The 10445-nt window shown below is 39.9% G+C and overlaps 1 non-coding gene across 1 annotated transcript; it reads right to left on the reverse strand.

Moving 5' to 3' along the window:
• On the reverse strand, window positions 1-107 carry LOC147919691 (small nucleolar RNA R71). Its single transcript, XR_015594270.1, has one exon. It is a non-coding gene; the product is annotated as a small nucleolar RNA R71 (small nucleolar RNA).
• Between the last annotated feature and the right edge of the window lie 10338 nt (window positions 108-10445).

Here is a 10445-nt window from a genome sequence, read left to right on the forward strand (position 1 = left end):
AGATTGAGGAATGAAATTTATGGGTTTGCTCAAAGAAACAATGAGAGCTTTTGTGAAGCTTGGGAGAGGTTCAAAGGATTTCAGACTCAGTGTCCTCACCATGGCTTCAGCAATGAGTCACTCCTAAGCACATTGTATAGAGGAGTGCTTCCCAAGATCAGGATGCTTCTTGACACAGCTTCAAATGGCAACTTCCTCAAAAAGAATGTGGAAGAAGGATGGGAATTAGTTGAGAACCTTGCTCAGTCAGATGGCAACTATAATGAGGACTATGACATAACCATAAGGTCCACCTCCACTGACCAAGAGGACAAATACAAGAAGGATTTGAAGATGGTCAATGAGAAGCTTGATAAAATCCTCCTTAGCCAACAAAAGTCCATTCACTTCATTGGTGAGGAAGAGGTTCAAGTTCAAGAAGGGGAGAATGAGTTTGCTGAGCTTTGTTATATGCAAAACCAAGGTGGATTCAAAGGCTACAACCAAGGAGGGTTCAAGAACAACAACCTCTCCTATAGAAGCACCAATGTAGCTAATCCACAAGACCAAGTCTATCCACCTCAATAGCCTTAACAGCAACAAAACTATGTCCCCAAACAACAACATCAAGTGTTCCAGCCTCAGTTGTGTCTCCCACCAAGGTTTCAGACTAACCAAGGCCAAGAACAAGACTTAAGAGCTATGATGCAACAGTTGTTGATTGGGCAAACACAAGGGAAGATTGAGGCAGCAAACAGATTTGCTGAGTTGAACAGGAGGATATCAGATGTTTACAGTGAACTCCATACCAAGTTTGACACACTGACTTCCAGGATTGTGACAATGGAGAATCAACTAGCTACTGCCCCAATGCAAGATAACAACAAAGGCAATGCCATTATGAACTCTATAGAATCTGCTCATGCTATCAATCTACGCAGTGGAAGGGTTCTACCAACAAGAGAGGGAGCATTACCAGACACTGAGGACAATGGTGATCAAGAAGGGGAGGGTTTTCAACAAGAAGAAACTCAGAATGAAAACGCCATCAAACTCAACCCACCACTCGACCACTCACTCGACCGAGTGTGTGATCGAGCACCCGATCGAGCAGCCTCCTAGGAAAAAATTAAGCCAGTCACTTCCAAAGAAAAAGAAGTCCGGTTCATTCCTCCTCCTTACAAGCCTCCACTACCTTTCCCAGGAAGATTTAAGAAGCAGATGGTTGAAAAATACAAGGCATTGTTTGACAAACAAGTTAGAGAGATTGAACTTAGAATGCCTCTAATAGATGCCTTTGTGATGATTCCTCCTTACCAGAAATTCTTGAAAGATGCTGTGATGGAAAGGATCAAAGAAGTTCAAGGGATGGTGATTCTTAGCCATGAGTGCAGTGCTATCATCACAAAGCAAGTGAACCCTCAAAAGCTAAGAGATCCTGGTTCCTTTACTCTACCTTGCTCTATAGGCCCTTTAACCTTCAACAGATTCCTATGTGATTTGGGAGCCTCAGTAAGCTTAATGCCTCTATCAGTTGCTAAGCGCCTAGGGTTTACAAGGTATAAGCCATGCAATATATCCTTGATCTTAGCTGATAGATCAATAAGATTACCACATGGTGTTTTGGAGGATCTACCAGTTAGAGTTGGAGCAGTGGAAGTCCCAACAAACTTTGTAGTCTTGGAAATGGATGAAGAACCAAAAGACCCTTTAATATTGAAGAGACCTTTCCTAGCTACAGCAGAAGCAATAATAGATGTGAGACAAGGGAAGATTGATCTCAACTTGGGAGAGGACCTCAAGATGACATTTGATATTGTAGAGGCTATGAAGAAACCAACCATTGGAGGGCAAATCTTTTGGGTTGAAGAGATGGACAAATTAGCAGGAGAACTGATGGAAGAACTAGCAGAACAAGATCACCTTAGGACTGCCTTAACCAAAAGTAGGGAGGAAGGATTCATTCATAAAGAAACCAAGGCCTATGAGGAGATGTTGGACTCCAGTAGGGAATCAGACCATCCAGAGGTTTTGAGGGGTTACCTGCATTAAGAGAAGAAGTCTGCTCAGTTCAAATAGCAAATCTGGAGAGCTCGACCACGCACTCGACCACGCACTCGACCGAGCACCAGAGCCACTCGACCGAGTGCACTGCTGAGTCCTCCACAGATGATTGGTCTGAACTAAAAGCACCAAAAGTAGAGCTCAAACCTCTTCCAACTGGGCTAAGGTACGTTTTTCTAGGTGAGAACTCTACTTATCCTGTGATAGTAAATGCTAAGTTAAGTAAAAAAGAACTTGATTTGCTAGTTGTTGAGCTAAGAAAGTATAGAAAAGCTATTGGTTATACCTTGGATGACATTCAAGGACTCTCACCTAGTCTCTGCATGCATAAAATCCATCTTGTAAATGAATCTTACTCCAGCATTGAACCTCAAAGAAGGTTAAACCCCAACCTAAAAGAAGTAGTTAAAAAAGAGATCCTTAAGTTGCTTGATGCTGGTGTAATCTATCCTATCTCTGATAGTACTTGGGTTTCACCAGTTCATTGTGTCCCAAAAAAGGGAGGGATCACTGTAGTAAAGAATGATCATGATGAATTAATTCCCACTAGAACCATTACAGGACATAGAATGTGCATTGATTATAGAAAGCTTAATTCAGCTACTAGGAAAGATCATTTTCCTCTTCCTTTCATTGATCAAATGTTGGAAAGATTAGCTAATCACACTCACTACTGTTTCTTGGATGGATACTCTGGATTTTTCCAAATTCCCATTCATCCTAATGACCAAGAGAAGATAACATTCGCATGTCCATATGGTACTTTTGCCTATAGAAGAATGCCATTTGGATTATGTAATGCTCCAGCAACTTTTCAAAGATGCATGATGTCTATCTTCTCTGATCTCATTGAGGATGTAGTTGAGGTTTTTATGGATGACTTATCTGTCTATGGAGATTCCTTTTCTTCTTGTCTTGCTAATTTATGCAGGGTTTTAAAGAGATGTGAGGAGACAAATCTAGTCTTGAATTGGGAAAAGTGTCACTTCATGGTTGAAGAAGGGATAGTTCTTGGACACAAGATTCAGAAAAAGGTATTGAGGTTGATAAGGCAAAGATAGAAGTCATGGTTCAACTTCAACCACCAAAAACAGTTAAGGACATAAGAAGCTTTCTTGGTCATGCTGGGTTTTATAGAAGATTCATCAAGGATTTTTCAAAGATAGCTAGGCCATTGAAAAGGTTGCTTTGTAAGGAAACTGAGTTCAACTTTGATGAAGATTGCTTGAAGGCTTTCAAGGAGATCAAGGCTGCTTTGATTTCAGCTCCAATAGTCCAAGCTCCAAACTGGGATCTTCCATTTGAGATTATGTGTGATGCTTCAGACTTTGCAGTAGGAGCAGTCCTAGGACAGAAAAAAGATAAGAGGCTGCATGTGATTCATTATGCAAGTAGAGCCTTGGATGAAACTCAAGGAAGATATTCAACAACAGAGAAAGAGCTCCTAGCAGTGGTATTTGCCTTTGAAAAATTCAGAAGCTACTTAGAAGGGTCCAAGGTAATTGTGTACACTGATCATGCTGCTTTGAGGCACATCTATTCAAAGAAGGATACAAAACCAAGGTTGTTGAGATGGATTTTGCTTCTCCAAGAGTTTGACATGGAAATAGTTGATAAAAAGGGGATAGAGAATGGAGTAACTGATCACTTGTCCAGGATGAGGATAGAAGAGGAGATTCCAATTGATGATTCAATGCCTGAGGAGAAACTGATGCTGATTGGGACAACACGGCCCACAACTCGACCACCCACTCGAACAGGCACTCGGCCGAGCGTGTTTGGGTGCCCGATCGAGCAGGATGAGATGGAGGAGTGGATGGCACTTGAGAGTGAGGATTTGCCTTGGTATGCTGATATTGTCAATTACAAGGTGTGTGAAGAAATCCCAGCAGACATGAACTCCTATAGGAAGAAGAGGCTCGTCAAGGATATCAATGGATACTATTGGGATGAACCCTACTTATACAAGAAGGGATCATATGGATTGTTTAGAAGGTGCATAGCAGAGAATGAGGTTGAAGGAGTGTTAGGACATTGCCATTGTTCTGCTTATGGAGGCCATTTTGCAACCTTTAAGACAGCCCAGAAAGTCTTACAAGCTGGCCTATGGTGGCCTACATTATTCAAGGACACCCACAAGTTCATCACAAAGTATGATGCTTGCCAAAGAATGGGGAATATAACAAGAAGGAATGAGATGCCTCAAAATCCAATTCTTGAAGTTGAGATATTTGATGTGTGGGGAATTGATTTTATGGGACCTTTTAATCCTCCTTCAAATGGGAATGTCTACATCTTAGTAGCAGTGGACTATGTCTCCAAATGGGTAGAAGCTATTGCCAGTCCCACTAATGATCATAAGGTGGTTCTCAAACTTTTCAAGACCATAATCTTTCCAAGGTATGGAATCCCAAGAGTTGTAATAAGTGATGGAGGGACACACTTCATCAACAAGATTTTTGAAGGGATGCTAAGGAAGTATGGAGTTAAGCACAAGGTGTCTACAGCCTATCACCCTCAAACAAGTGGGCAAGTTGAGGTGTCAAACAAACAGATCAAGGCCATTCTATCAAGAATAATAGGAGCAAAAAGAAAGGACTGGTCTAGTAAACTTGATGAAACACTTTGGGCTTATAGGACAGCTTTCAAAACACCTATAGGAAGAACCCCATTCCAGCTTGTGTATGGAAAGTCTTGTCACCTCCCAGTTGAAGTTGAGTACAAGGCTCTATGGACAATCAAACTTTTCAACTTGGATCTTGAAACAGCACAAGCTAAGAGAAGCCTTGATTTGCATGAACTTGAGGAGATCAGATTGGAAGCTTATGAAAACTCCAAAATCTACAAGGAAAGGACTAAGGCCTTCCATGATAAGAAGATTCTCATCAAAGACCTAAAGGCTGGAGACCAAGCCTTGTTTTACAATTCAAAACTCAAGTTATTCCCTGGGAAGTTGAAAAGTAGATGGGGAGGTCCTTTTGAAATAAAAGAGATTTTACCATATGGAACTGTCACACTTCTCAACAAAGATGGCAGTGAGTTTAAAGTTAATGGTCAGAGAGTTAAGAAGTATTTGGGAGAGAAGGAGACACATGAGAAGTGCTCAATGCTTCTCAAGGATGCCCCTCAAGCTTGAAGAGCTATAGAAGTCAAGCTTAGTGACTTTAAACAAGCTCAATAGGGAGGAAGTCCCTAAGGTATCTCTATATATATTGCTTAGGATTTTGGTATTTTGACTTTTGTCTTGGTATTTGCATGGTCAGGGAAGCAAGGGAGTCTAAACAGAAGAAGAGAGGGACACACACGGTCCAGCTCGACCCCCCCCCCCACTCGAGCACGCACTCGACCGAGTGCAGGTCGATCACCGTCGTCGAGCTGCCCCAATCTCCATCTCCAAGTGATCAACAAGACCCCAACTACACATTTGACAGTATGCAAGAGGATGTGGACAACTTCTTCTCCAATCCTTGAGGTACCACTATCACCTTCCCTTGTAAATATCATAGCATTTGAAATTGTGTTTTGTTTTTGGTCTTGACTCCTCTTACAAATTTCTTTCACACAGAGGACTGTGTGATTTAAGTTTGGGGGAGGGTTTGAGATAGCATTTGACATTGTGTTTTGTGTTCTTATTTCAAATTTTTAGCATCCTCATATTTGTTTTTGCATAGCATCTAAGGCATAGAAAAACCCTAAAAATTTGAAATTTTTTTGCAAAAATCTTTATAAAAAAGAGTGTTCATGTAGTTTGCATTGCATATTAGGATCTTGTTTAGCATGTTTCATTTAGGATTGTATAATATTTGCATTAGGGATCTATGATGAGTTTTTCCTTGTTAGCTTGCTTATTCACTAGACTAGGATCAATGCCCAAATTAATAGTACTTTGATGCTAGTTGAGTAGTTAGAAGCATAAGATTGAACCAAGCCATGAATTCCTGCATTGCATTTGGTCTAAATTGAAGCATGTTGTGATTTGACACCATTTCCTATTTATAAGAACCTAATATTGAATTTCAATTATCAATATGCGCATTGCTTTAAACTCATGGATACCATATACATATTTGGATCATCTTTCTCCTTTTTACCACTCTTGTTGATCCAAGTAGCTGATTTCCTCATTAGGAATCAGTTCCCCTACCCCTTAACCAACCCTTCTTTCAAGCCATGTTTATTCTTGTGTGTGTGAGGCCTATTTTTGGGAATGAGCTTGGTAGAAAGTGTTAGGTTTGAACTGACAAGAGTAAAACCTTGTGTACTTCTAGTTTGCATTTTTCAAACTAGATAGGACTAGGAGGTTCACTTGTTGGGTTTGGGACTTGGCTGTTTTGAAAAGAAAAGAGGAAAAAGAGAAAGAAAAAGGTTAGAGTCTTTAAGAGGAGAATGTGTTTAAGCAAAGTCTAGTGAAAGGATGGGAAGTAAAAATTGTTGAAGCTGGTTCTAGTTAAAGAAAGGAAAAGAAAGAAAAGGAAAGTCTAGCAAAAAGCTTGTATGTCTTAAGAATAAGAAGAAAAGAGAACCATAGCAAATAAGTAAGAATCCCCCATCCCACTAGAAAGATCAAATAAGAAACCTCTCCTAAGACTTGAAAACCAAAAGAGAAGAGGGTGAAAGAGAAAAGAAGAAGTTAAAGGGTAGCACTAGAATCATTTGGGTTTAGATTGATTGGATAAACACTTTGGGTGCCTTTGGGTAGACAAGGTTTTGTTCTTGTATGTGTCTAAGTGTTCTTACCTTTACCATTCTTCTAAAGCTCAATCCATTTTTATGAGAGAACCTTGATATTGATAAGCCCCACTCTAAAAAGAGACCATCATTGTCTCTAAACCTTTATCTCCAAGCCAAATGAGTTTAAGCATTGCATAAAATTGATTCATGTTCTTGATTAATGAATGTTAAAGGAAATGGTTGATTTGAATGCATGTGGATATCTAAGGCTCTACTCAGTAAAGGTTGTGATATGCTTGTCTAAAATCTTTAAGTACAGCTCATTCAACTTGCATCATAGTACTAGTAACTTGGACATTGATTCTAGATAGTCTATTTGCAAGCTTTAGGAGCTGAGATCCCACTTTCAAACATCACCTACCTTCTTATGTCTTGATTACTTGCTTGAGGGCAAAGAATAAGTTTGGAGGTGTTGATGTTCATATATTTTACCTTGTTTTCCCTTAGTTTATTCACATCTTTTGCATCTTTTGCTATCCATTTAGGCCATTATTGCATAGCTTTAGCACTAATCATGCATTAGAGTATAGTTGCATTGCATTTGCATCTTTTCATGCATAATCATGTGATTTTAGAGCTTAAGGAGCATGGAAGCAATGCTGAGGAGAAGTGAGGCAATTTTGAAGGGAAAGCAAGAGAGTTAAGGCTGAAGAACCAAGGTCCAGAGTCCCACTCGACCCAACACTCGACCAAACACTCGACCGTGTGCTGAGGAGGACTCGAACGACTGGAGGAAGCAGAAGAAAAGCCAACTCGACCAGCCACTCGACCGAGCAGGGGGTTGAGTTGACCGAGCCGTTGACTATTTCGTCTTTTAGTATTTTTAGGGCTTCCACCTGCTCTCCTATATAAAGCCTTGTACCTGCAGCCACCAAAAAGTCCAGCTTTTTAGAATAGTCAGAAACCTAGTTTTTACCCTTTTGGGAATTATTCCTTTTGCACTTTTATTTTTCTTAGATCTTGTACTCTTTTAAGAGAGAAAACATAAGATTCTTGGATTTTGTTGGTTTCATAACTTTCAAGATATTAAGAATTCGTGTTTGATTCCTTCTTGAATGTTATAGATCTTTGTTTTATCTTTCATTTGATGCAAGTTTCAGTATTTTCTGGGTTTATGACTTTGATGTTCATCATGTGTTCTTGTGAGTAGTAGCTTAGGATCTTGAGGATGGGTTAGGTTGGGCTGTGTTTGAGGTTTGTTTGCTTTGGTCAAGCTTGATTGTTGTAGAATCTCTTCTAGGGTAGATGTTCTTAATGCTAATCCTGAACTGAGAGGTTAGGGTTTTATTTCAAGCATCTTAGCATCACACCATTGTTTAAGGAGCATAGATAAGGCTAGATCTAGAGCTTACCATTAGGATTGCTAAGAGATTAGAGGTCTTGTTTGGTATGAGACATATTGCTTAATGCCTGCTTGTGTAGATTCTTTTCTTTGTGAGAACAAGTCTAGAGATGCATGAGTTTGATTGTTTCTTGCCATGAGAGTGGATTAAACTTGTCTTAGATTTGTATGTCTAGAGATTAGCTCAAAGTTTGCTTGAGATTTGTTGACCAAGTTAGATAACCTCAATCATTAGTCCAGCCCATGAATCCCTCCTCAAGGCCTTACTTGTTTATTGATATTTAAGTCTTAATCCTGCTGTTTGATTGTTGTTTGATTCGTTCTTGTATTGCTCTGTTTTTCTGGCATTGCTCTGTTTCACGGATTTGTCCAGCTCGACCCTGCACTTGATCTACACTCGATCGAGTGCTTGCTCGAGTTCATCTCCAGAACTCTTGTTTATGATTTGTAGTTGTCTTGTCTTGTCTCTAGTCTCATTCTATTTGCATTTATGTTGCATTTACTTATTGTCCTGTTCATCTTTGTCTTGCATTAGTTCATTAGTATAGTTTCTATTTCTGTTCTAGCTTCATTTCAGGTTTAAGCTTCTTTGTTTCAACCCATAGGAATGATCATGACTCTCTAAGAGGTAAACTCCAGAAAGCAGCAATGGATCAAGGGTCTGACGTCTTGAGTGATGGATTGATCATGGAAGCAGGATCAAAGAGCTGTGTGTTCATCTGATTATTTGGGTGAAAATAATTGTCCTATGAGTACTGAAGGGTTGGAAGTAGCTGTTACTGAAACTCACAACCTGGTTCAAGTGGTGGAAGTGCTTTAGAGAAATGTTGTTGAGTCATCGTGCGTCTGAGGACGATTCAAAAGACTGATACTCAGTTTGTATCGATAAATGAGTATAGTGTCAGTTCCATGATAAGAAGGAATGGAGCTACCTGTACCGGAGGCTGATGAGTGTTCATAGACAAAAGGCTGTGCTTGCAAGTTGTTGTTGACTTTCATGACTGTCGGGTTGTTCAATTGAGTTCCATCTTTGATCAAAGTATTTGTTGCAAGGGACTGTTACCAGAAGATGGATTGTGCTACGAAGCAAGTGTCTGTGTCCCACCAGCTGTTTGACATGTGCAGTATCGTCTGTATCGCCTAGAAGACATCTTCTTGAGTTAAGAGAGAATCTGCAGAAGTGGGTTGATACTTCAATGTCGTGAAGTCAACAAAAGAATGACAGGAGATCATCTCACCCTTGTTGACCTACAGGTGCATATGATTGTTATGAGACATGTTATCTGCAATAAAGACAGATGTGTGATACTCTGTTGTTAGGATCGTGATACATCCATTGAAGAACGAACATTTGTGGTTGGTTCCACTGATGATGTATGAAGATGTTTGAAGTTGTTGGGCTTCTAAAAAACTGTGTCTGAGATTAAGCCTTACTTATCTAAAGGTATATGTGATTTGTGGGCTAATCTGTCAACTGTCAAGGGTTTGATCAAGATAGTGATTGTTCTTGTAAGGAACTGTGCATTTGGAGCCTCACATGACCGATCAACACTTTGTTTGATTATGGTGGAGTTAATGGCTAGGCTGGTATTAGACATGTGAGACTGATGATAGTTGAGTTAACAGATGATCATATGTTTGAGTTCCCTACAGATGACGAATTGGAGAAGTGATATGTGCTTAGCTCATCTGATTAGTGAAGCAGAAGTTTGAAAGCAAAGATCATGATACACAAGGTGCTGTTTTTTCCTGCAAAGCTTGTGTATGGTCACATCCACACTGTGATTCGACCAAAGTGCTATCTGCTGTTCGAATTCTCGGCTACCAGTGTCCTATTTCCCAACATCCAGTTGTGGTTGCAAGGATAGTCAACATGCCTACAAACAAGAAGCTGTTTCAATAGGCGACTTGACTGATCATCAAAGTGCTTAAGGACGCGAAGCACTGTTAGCAGGTAAGTGATTCCCATAACTCAGTGTACTGTTGTGATATGTATGTCTGTTTTTGACTTAGTTGATCACTCAAGCTAGGGGAGAATGATTCTGGTTTTGATCAACACCCAATGACAAGGAGTTTTGTACTTATGGGGGAGAATCCTTGTTTCTTCTTGGTTTAGGGGGAGAATCATTGTTTATGGGGGAGTCTTAATGAATTGATTGGTTGATCTTAGGTTGTTAATGATTGAGAATATGCCAATTGATTAAGTCTGATTAGAGAGCTATTAAGAACATGGTTTCCGCTGCAGCCCGCTGGGGTTTCTGATTGTTAGGTTCTTATCATAGTTCTGTTTGAACAAGCTGTTGATTGATTTTGCTAGATAATGATTGTT

The sequence above is a fragment of the Camelina sativa genome, chromosome 20 (genome assembly GCF_030686135.1).
Source record: "Camelina sativa cultivar CO46 ecotype springtype chromosome 20, ASM3068613v1".
NCBI classification, from domain to species: Eukaryota; Viridiplantae; Streptophyta; class Magnoliopsida; order Brassicales; family Brassicaceae; genus Camelina; species Camelina sativa.